We start from the raw sequence: 9,938 nt of genomic DNA on the forward strand, positions 1-9,938 counted from the left end.
CATCCCAATGCACGGATGAGGATTTTAAATCAACTTCCGTTTTAATCTAAGAAGTGACTTGCTGCCTAACAAATTGATTTAGGCGGTCCTCGGTTGGACCTGTTGCCTTTCAATTTGGCATTTTCAGTCATTGGGGTTTAGTGAAACCTTAATCCGGCGGGATTATTCCAGCAAAATCGATTAAAAAAAACATCAGCGGTGGCAGAATCCTTTTTAATATCCGACGGTGCATCTGCCCAAAATACAGCTGGCCATGATGCTAACACGCTAACAGCTAGATTTGAAGCTAACATGTTTCGCTCGGATAACTTGGCGTGCATCCGTACCATACCAAACCTGAATACAAACAAACTCCGAACTATATTGCAATATTTCCCCTTGAAGGTTCGCTATCATGAGTGAGCATTCTTTTTATCGCTCGCGTTCTGGACATATCAAAAGCGACAGCGCTACGTCTCAGCTCAATGACATGCAATTGTCATTATCCTCATTTCTTGTTGAGAGGGAAATAAATAAAGATTTAATAAGGAGGCCAATCTGGAACACAATTGATTGTACTGAACAGAATGTCTGGTCTGTGTCATTGAAGTTTATTGCTGACTCGCAAGATGACATTCCATTCCCAACGACGCTACCCTTTTCAATCTCTTTTTCTATTATTTTGTCAAGTGGTCAGGAAGAAAAGTTCCTGTCCTCATTAAAAAAAAAAAAATTGGAATGGTTCTCAAATAAGCAGCGGATGATTCCAAAACACTCCACATAATGGCAGTTTTTAATATAGATTTTTTTTGTGTATAGTATTGATGGTTTCCTTCTGTATAACGTGATAGTGGTGGAGGGGGACTATCTGGCCCACGTAACGGCAAACGCTCCCCCCCCCCCCCCCCCGCCACTGGGCGATATATACATTATACCACCAAAGAGACTACTGTTGCCCGATGCTGAATCAATACATTAAAGTTGGCCGCATCCCAACGTGTTGCCTCGGAGTAATCAAATCAGGCGTTCTTCTCCGCTGCCTTTGCCTCACTTTCCAATTTCTGCTCTAAACATCTCGGTGTCGTCTTACCCGGCGCAGACTGCCCGTCTCTGGGTAGCGTGGCTCACTTTCGGGGTTACGAGCACACGACGCAAGTCCGTTTTGTGCCTCAAGGGCATCGAACCATAGCTCGTCGCATGGAAGCTCATGATTTGGAGCTGAAAAAATGAATATGAACACAGTGGGAACCGTATCAGTAGAATTTTGACCGGCAAATCTCGTGTCACTTCATATAATTGGATCATTTTACATATACGTATACATGCATACCTCAAGGGACATGACGAATCTATACGGTAGTTCATTATAGCCATTTCCAATCAAATGTCCGCCAACTACGATGTATCATACAGTAAGAACGTTCAGAAATGCAAAAACCGAATCATGTCATATTTAGGACGTGCCGCACCCGAAGCTGTTTAACCATGCATCCATCCATCCATCATCTACCGCTTATCCGGGTCCGGGTCGCGGGGGCAACAGCTTTAGCAGGGAAGCCCAGATTTCCCTCTCCCTAGCTACTTCTTCCAGCTCTCCCCGGGGGATCCAGAGTCGTTCCCAGGCAAGCTGGGTGACATAGTCTCTCCAGCGTGTCCTGGGTCTTCCTCGAGGTCACCTTGGGACATGACTGGAACACCTCACCAGGGAGGCGCTCAGGAGGCATCCGAATCAGATGCCCAAGCCACCTCATCTGGCTCCTCTCGATGTGGAAGAGAAGCGGCTCGACTCGGAGCCCCTCCCGGATGACCGAGCTTCTCACCTTATCTCTAAGGGAGAGCCCGGACACCCTGCGGAGAAAACTCATTTCGGCCGCTTGTATCCGGGATCTCGTTCTTTCGGTCACGACCCATAGCTCGTGACCATAGGTGAGGGTTGGGACGTAGATCGACCGGTAAATTGAGAGCTTCGCCCTTTAGCTCAGCTCCATCTTCACCACGACAGACCGATACAACGTCCGCAAGCTGTTTAACCAATTTCATCTTTCAATCTGTTGACCCCCGAACTCTGCCGTGATTTTGTTGCCATGACACATGATTGTCGAAATGGTTGACTTTGCTAATTCGTAGTCTCGGCTGAAATTCGACTTTGCAGATCGCGGGATTTGCTTCCGTTTAGTAGACGCGTTTTCAGACCAGGTGTGCCGTGCCTCCGGAAGTACAACCACGTACGATTCGATCAGTAGTATTGCTAAGCAACGGAGGGGAATCCCGCGCTCGACAGTTTTGTTCATAAGCAAGGTCGCGGGGACGGTTAGCTTGCCACGGTCCGTTGCTACGAAGGCCTTTTCGCTATTTTGTGGGGAAAAAAATCTGGTCGTTGAAGTTCTAAAGGTGTCCTCTCTAAGCAAAATGGTCCAGTGGCAATTGAACGGCGTGAAATTGGGACTTATATGTGAACCTTATAACGGTGAAAGGAAGTTTGACTGTATGTCTATATAAGTTAACTCCATTATTCAACAACTGTATAGTATACATCTGTGACTGTTTCTGCTTTGATGATTTAATTTCCCCGAAGGGATAAAAAAAAAAAAAAAGAATTGAAATCTCTCTCATCTTTCTAGTTTGGCTGGCTTTTTCTGCAGCTAGATAAAGACAGATGTTTTTTTTTTCTTTTTGCAGCGTAAATACAGTCCTGTATCATTAGATGACAGGGCATGTCAATGGCAAAAAAAAACTTCAGAGACACAAATTCAATGTTTAATGCTCTGCACAAAATGAGATTACATAAGAAAAGTGCAGCATACACTCTCGCATATGAAAGCTTTGAGTGCTCATAGTTTTCAGTCCAGGAGGACTTCTGGCACATAAATTCACTTTCTTTCCAACAAAGTGCATAGAGTGGAGTTTGCCAACTTTTTCTCCGGCACGTAGAAGAAAAAAAAAAGAAAAGAAAAGGGGTGACTACTTCCAATGGAAAATACTTTAACCTTAAAAGTTCCATATGCTTTCATTTCGACGACTAAGTGTGTTACACGGCTTGAAAAATACGGAGATTTTCTATCATTATGAGCCCGACTCAGGAGTGTGCAGTAAGCCACTCAGCGTCTCGTCAAAATTTACGGCTCGTAATTGCTTACTCTTTTCATCGTTTATAGGAAACGATTAAGGTTGAAACGCGGGCAAGAATGTCATTGATGTCGTCGTCCCTCTGAGGGACCGTCATTAAAAATCAGCCTTGCGTTTGGTAATCGCTCACCCGATGATTCAACGTTAATGTCGCACATAAAAGGCCACGCTTATGATGTAAACTGCATTTCCAAAAGTGATTTGATTTGTGTTGCAATAAACCACCAAAGTGGCTCGCATCAAGACACGGAAGTGTGAGCTATTACGAGAGCGTGACGTTATTCTTCGTCTCATTTCATCTTCAGGTGGAAATGACCCGGATTTTCTCCATATAACAATAGTCGTCGTCGTATCTCAAAACGAAAGAGCCAATGAGACGCCCAAAGAAAGCATCATGGCCACTTCAAACTGAAGCGTAGGAATCGTATGAAGATTTCACAGATTGTCACCCAGGCCTCAAAATGGCGGCCGCCTCAGTCGGTCGAGTTTTATTTGCGGTAGTGGAAACACCTACGTCTGGTGTTTCCACTCACCCGCTCAGCTTTTAAACACACTACTCTACGCACACTTGACCATTAAAGACAATCTTCAGGCTTGATTTCCTTGACGGTGAAGGCGCAAGGCCGTAGCTAATGCTAGCAAGCGCTAGCAAGCAAACAACGTGCAAGCATAAAACGCTTCACTTTGTCTCATTTCCCGAGACACACAAACACGCAAACGACCGCTTGAGGAGATGTGAAAATTCCTTTCCTAAAAGTCTATTACGTGACGTGTTGCTAGCATGTTACAGCTAAAGTATGTTACAATGTGATTATATACGATGGGCCACTCATGGCAGTCTTTAGCTTCACGTATCCGTCGCTTCAAAACATCAATGACACTCGGGTGGATTACAAATGTTCTTTTTATCGTGGCACTGCAATGGGAGCACCGATGAAGCTGTGAATTTGGGCACTGGTTTCGGAAAAATCAAATAATAAGGTGATAGCGCCGTGTACTCTCTACATTTGAGGAAGTGAAATAAACACCCACGCAGATGACTATAAGAGGAGCTACAGTACCATGTCCTCCTTGACCTGCTGGATTTAATATTGCGCGATGGTCGTGGGAGGTCTGCTCGGCGAAGTAAACTTCGGGGGGGCTTTACCGTCCTGACATTTATCTGGCACAACAAGAAAGCAAACGTACGCTAGCTGGTAGTGCTTGAACCGTGACACAGATGCCGCAAGAATGACATCAAAGCCGGATCATTGTAACCTAGCTTGCAGGTATAAATCATGTATGCTAGCGGCTCATTTTTGAAAGGTTTGTCGGGCAGGTTTAGCTGTTGCCGTGAGCCGTTAATTGCTGCTCCGGCTAATTAGCCGCGCGGGATATTATTGCTTTGGTTATCGGTGCGGACACCTGGCGCTCGCGTTCCGTAGCCCTGCCTTCTTCCGTCTCACTTAAAATAAAACATTAAGCTAGCATAAACATCCAATTGTTCACTGGGAAAGACAAAGTAAAAAAATGGGGGCAATCGTGAAGGGCGTAGGCTGTTTCGCTACAACCAAATCCAGAGTGGCCTCATGATCACAAACATACAATTGTTTGTAGTTACCCTGAGGGGGATGTTCATGTAAATTGCCCCATGATCAAATGAAAGCAAGTATCAATGACGATGCAGAAGACTACGACATTTTGGAGTGCTTTTCAGTGTGAGATCAGAACCGAGTCGAGTTGTTTGAGGCCGAGAGCAGCGCACTCATTTGCCAGCTCGTCTGCATCCCGACTTCAAAGTGAAATTCTCAGAGTAGCGCAAAAGTCCCCACCGAGTCTCCCGAGAAAGACATTCTTCCCTCAAACCGACCGCAGTTGACCATCCCAAGTGCTCACACTGTTGCGACAGGATCTACGTTATGTTTATACATTTTGTGTGTTCTCAACTCGAGCCCTGGAATTATTTCTCCAGTGTCAGTTCTTTACGGAGGGACTGAAGAAACTGGGATGGAAAGTCTCAAACTGTGGTGCGTTTAAAAAAAAAACAAACAAACAAAAACCGGTAGGCCAGTGGTTAGCACGTCGGCTTCACAGTGCAGAGGTACCGGGTTCGATTCCAGCTCCGGCCTCCCTGTGTGGAGTTTGCATGTTCTCCCCGGGCCTGCGTGGGTTTTCTCCGGGTGCTCCGGTTTCCTCCCACATTCCAAAAACATGCATGGCAGGCTGATTGAACACTCTAGATTGTCCCTAGGTGTTTCTGTTTGCCCTGCGATTGGCTAGCAACCGATTCAGGGTGTCCCCCGCCTACTGCCCGAAGACAGCTGGGATGGGCTCCAGCACCCCCCGCGACCCTAGTGAGGATCAAGCGGTTAGGAAGATGAATGAATGAATGAATGAATGAAACAAAAACTCTTAAGCAGAGTTTAAACACATGTAGTCACGCGGGAGCGTTTGGGAAACAAACATCGTATTCACCGCGGCTAATGAGCACATGGTTAAGCTCCTGGATTGACTGTGGCTCCCCGTGCGACACTTTCAAAGCCCCCGTTAGCATTAGCATGACGCTAAATGTGTCAGCCGCGGGCTTGCCAATATTGAACAGATTTATGCGTGACTTTGAACACAGCCGGGAGGTTACTGTACCTCGTTAAAAAAAAAAAGGGGGGGGGGGACAAAGTGTGGAGGGCTGGCGAACGTTGGACTTGGTGCCATGTAGGCCACGCCGCCACATCTGGGAAGCAGCTTGATGCTTAATGAGCGAGAGTTGGTGAACAGTGATCTGAATCGACACATGCCCGTTGATAGGTGCAGGTGGGCGGGAAAGGCGACCAGAACTTTGTGTGTGTGTGTGTGTGTGTGTGTGTGCGTGTGTGTGTGTGTGTGTGCGTGTGTGTGTGTGCAGATTGTCTTGCTATTTTTATTCCTTCTCAGTAAGACGAGTCAAATTTTTTTTTTTTCGGACTGTCCGAAAATGGTCTTGGCCCGGGCGTGTCAAAGGTCATTAAAGGTCTCCGGGCGATGAATAACTTTGAGCACCCAATTAAATCTGCCGCCGGCGTGCGGCACTGCGCTGCATATGAACGAGCGGACTTGATCGACAGGCTTAGATCAGAGGAGGGGGGGGGGGGAAACTCCTCTGTGATTTTTGAAGTTTCTCTCAGGAATCACACATTCCCTGGAAGAATCGTGCCAAAACGCTGGGAAGTGAGACTCAAAGTCGGTCATTTCAAACGGCTCGCCGGAATCATTTGCATTCCTCGGTTGTCCATTCCGGTGCTTCAGCAAAAGGAGCGATCATCAAGCTGTGGCGATCTGGAAAAAACATCAGCTCCAACGATTCCATACGATGATGACCTACTCTTGTTCCTAATTACTGTCATTATTGTACAGACACGAATAAAACGTGTCTCCTTATGATTGGGAGTGCACTTTAAGGTTTCCTTATTTGATTATTTGTAATGGGCATGATGATGACGTTTTCGTAATTGATGACCAGAGGAACAATCATGTGACAGAGTGTGCCCATGGACTTTTTTTTATTATATACTATATATACTGGCCCGGTAGTCCAGTGGTTAGCACGTCGGCTTCACAGTGCAGAGGTACCGGGTTCGATTCCAGCTCCGGCCTCCCTGTGTGGAGTTTGCATGTTCTCCCCGGGCCTGCGTGGGTTTTCTCCGGGTGCTCCGGTTTCCTCCCACATTCCAAAAACATGCGTGGCAGGCTGATTGAACACTCTAAATTGTCCCTAGGTGTGAGTGTGAGTGCGAATGGTTGTTCGTTTCTGTGTGCCCTGCGATTGGCTGGCAACCGATTCAGGGTGTCCCCCCGCCTACTGCCCGGAGGCAGCTGGGATAGGCTCCAGCACCCCCCGCGACCCTAGTGAGGATCAAGCGGCTCGGAAGATGAATGAATATATATACTATATTATATTATATATCTTCCTAACCGCTTGATCCTCACTAGGGTCGCGGGGGGTGCTGGAGCCTATCCCAGCTGTCTCCGGGCAGTAGGCGGGGGACACCCTGAATCGGTTGCCAGCCAATCGCAGGGCACACAGAGACGAACAACCATTCGCACTCACACCTCGGGACAATTTAGAGTGTTCACTCAGCCTGCCACGCATATTTTTGGAATGTGGGAGGAAACCGGAGCACCCGGAGAAAACCCACGCAGGCCCGGGGAGAACATGCAAACTCCACACAGGGAGGCCGGAGCTGGAATCGAACTCGGCACCTCTGCACTGTGAAGCCGACGTGCTAACCACTGGACTACCGGGCCGCCCTTGTCTGAATCATTTCGGTTTCATTTTGACTCTTTGAAATACTATTTTTTCCAGTAAAGTTTTTTTTGTTTTTAGCCCCCCAAATTTTCCAGTTTTTAAGACCTCTGTTGGTACGAGGTCCAATCTGTTACCTTTCATGCCGATGGAGCGGCTTCGATTCCTGGTCGGTGCCCCAAACCCAATCACAGTCGGGCGCAAGCACAAGTCCCGATTAAAAAATGCAAGTGAACCACCGAGATGAATGTCACAACAACAAAGACTGATAATTAAGTGCTTGGTGAAATTGCCTTCTCGCGCTGCGCGGGCCATATTTTGTCAAGAGGTGCTTTGAGGCTCCAACGTGAGATTTGCCTCTCCAAATCTGATTGCAAAGCGGTACTTGGTGGTCTCGATAGCTTTGTCCTCATAACGGGCTCTTGAGCCCGGTGGGAGGTCGTTCCGCAGCCATTTGTGGATGTTTCCCTTCATCATCATAAGGCTGAGTTACTGTTTCGCCAAACGCATCCAACTGCGCCCGAAAAGCCAGCCAAGCGCACTCTTGCAGCGCTTCCACGAGCTTGTACCTGACATATTTACTAAATAGTTGTCGGGGCCTTGTTTGCTTGCTTTTCATGTGGCATTAATACGCCGCATATATCTCCCAGTTGTTTGAAGACTCTTGTATAAATAATAGAAATCCTCCTGGCAGGCGAGGAGGGCACTCAGACGGGTTTGATGCATTGTTTGTACAAAGTTGTGTCTGGCCGGCTCTTTTCTCTGTTGGCCTCTCATCCAAACATTTCATCTCATAAAAGTTGCAGTACCGCTCCCACGGCGCTATTCCGCCAAGTGGGATGATCAATATTTGTCGTTCTTTCGTGTTGAATCACACGCGACCATTTCGGAGGCTGTCTGTGTTGCATTATACATTTCCGCCACTGGGGGAGCTCCTAAATGTCTCCAGTCCCGGATTTGTATGGTATTTGTGTGTGTGAAAGATTTGTTTTTAGCAGTCCAGTTGCAGGACCTGGATGAATGAGAATATCCACAAGCACGTTCCAGGGGGCGCTACAGATCAAATTTGACAAGCCTGCGGTGTCCAGTGGGGTTTCGATCACGGGAAAGCCTTCAAAATGAATGACTAATCAGATTGGGTTTGTGTGTGGTCGCTGAGGACTTCTCCCGATCTCGGTCTCCTTGATTAAAGTTCCAATGGGTCTCGTTCAAAATTCATTACAAATCGCATTTGCTAGCTTAACTCTCGCCCACAGATATGGTGTGGATATTGAGTCATGATCTCATCATCCAACGTTTATTGGATTGTCTTTCTTCCAGCTAACCGTAAACAACTGTATCATCCTGACGTGGCCCCGTAGTTCGAGTAAGAAAGATAGCCGCTACTGTGTTAGTCGCAAAACCGTCTGTGCTGCATTGCATGGATTTGCATAATCTCTCCTCGTCTCTTGGCGTTATCCAGGGAAAATTGTATTTTGCGATGAGAGGCAGCTGAATGTTCAACACTGGATTGAACACGTTTGATCAGCATAATAGCTCCTCATTCGTGCAAGGAACTAGAACTAGAAAAAAACTTGATTTCCTGATATGCCCGATTGTGACTTTGAGTCATTCCCAAGCAAAGCAAAACAAGAGTCAAACCTGGACAGTTTGTGGGCCGTGAATAATGCACAGGTCAAAGGTATGCTGGGGGCTCAAGGATATGGAGGCTGCCTCTCGGCCAAGACGCAAAGTCGAAGCATCCCCTTTATTCCAATTTGTCAAAGTGAGGCGAAAGCAACTGGCCAGCCGTTGGGATGTTGAGCTTCGAGTGAGTCTCAACAGCAACATTATTTGCCTTCTTCCTTTGTGCGATTTTACTTCCTGCCCGCTCACGGTACTCGACTTATACATGTGCACAACGGCTTTTTGTGTGCGTTCTCAGAAAACGGGATTTAGGTTCACAATTGCCGTGTTATTTTGAATTGACCTTTTTTTTCCCCATTATTATTCATACGAACCCTTCTACAGACACCCTTGAGGTTTGGAGGCGCTATCACAAGGGCAAGGCGGGGAAGTCGTCACTCAGGCAGGAATAATCGCTCTTTCATTTGAGATGTTCTATTCATTGCCCCCCCCCCCCCACAGCCCCCACCAAACTTCTCGCTTACATCGCACCTCTGGGCGGTCACTCGCAACATGAGGTGCTCTGCAGCAGAAGAACGTACTTTCCATATTGTAATTTTTTTCAAATCATTTTTATGATTTTGACAGCTAACAAGAAGCAGTTGAGAGGAAAAATATAGAATCTGGATAACAATGATCTCCGACCCCACTTGAAGCACAGGGAAGTCTCATGCACATTTTTTTTTACATTTTGTTTAAAATAACACCAAGACATCCAAGTTCTTTGGACCCAAAGGAATATGGTCAAATGGTGCAAAAGCAAAGAGGAGCGGGCTTGGGAGCCGCGGGCGGAGCAGTAAAACCAAGCATCGGTATGTTTGGGAAAAATGTCCCTTGCAGAAAATGTTCTTTCTAAGCACTTGGACTACATTTGGAAGCTGTGCTCGCTTCCCTCCGCTTTCCTTGATTG

This window comes from Hippocampus zosterae, chromosome 10 (assembly GCF_025434085.1).
Source record: "Hippocampus zosterae strain Florida chromosome 10, ASM2543408v3, whole genome shotgun sequence".
Taxonomy (NCBI): Eukaryota; Metazoa; Chordata; class Actinopteri; order Syngnathiformes; family Syngnathidae; genus Hippocampus; species Hippocampus zosterae.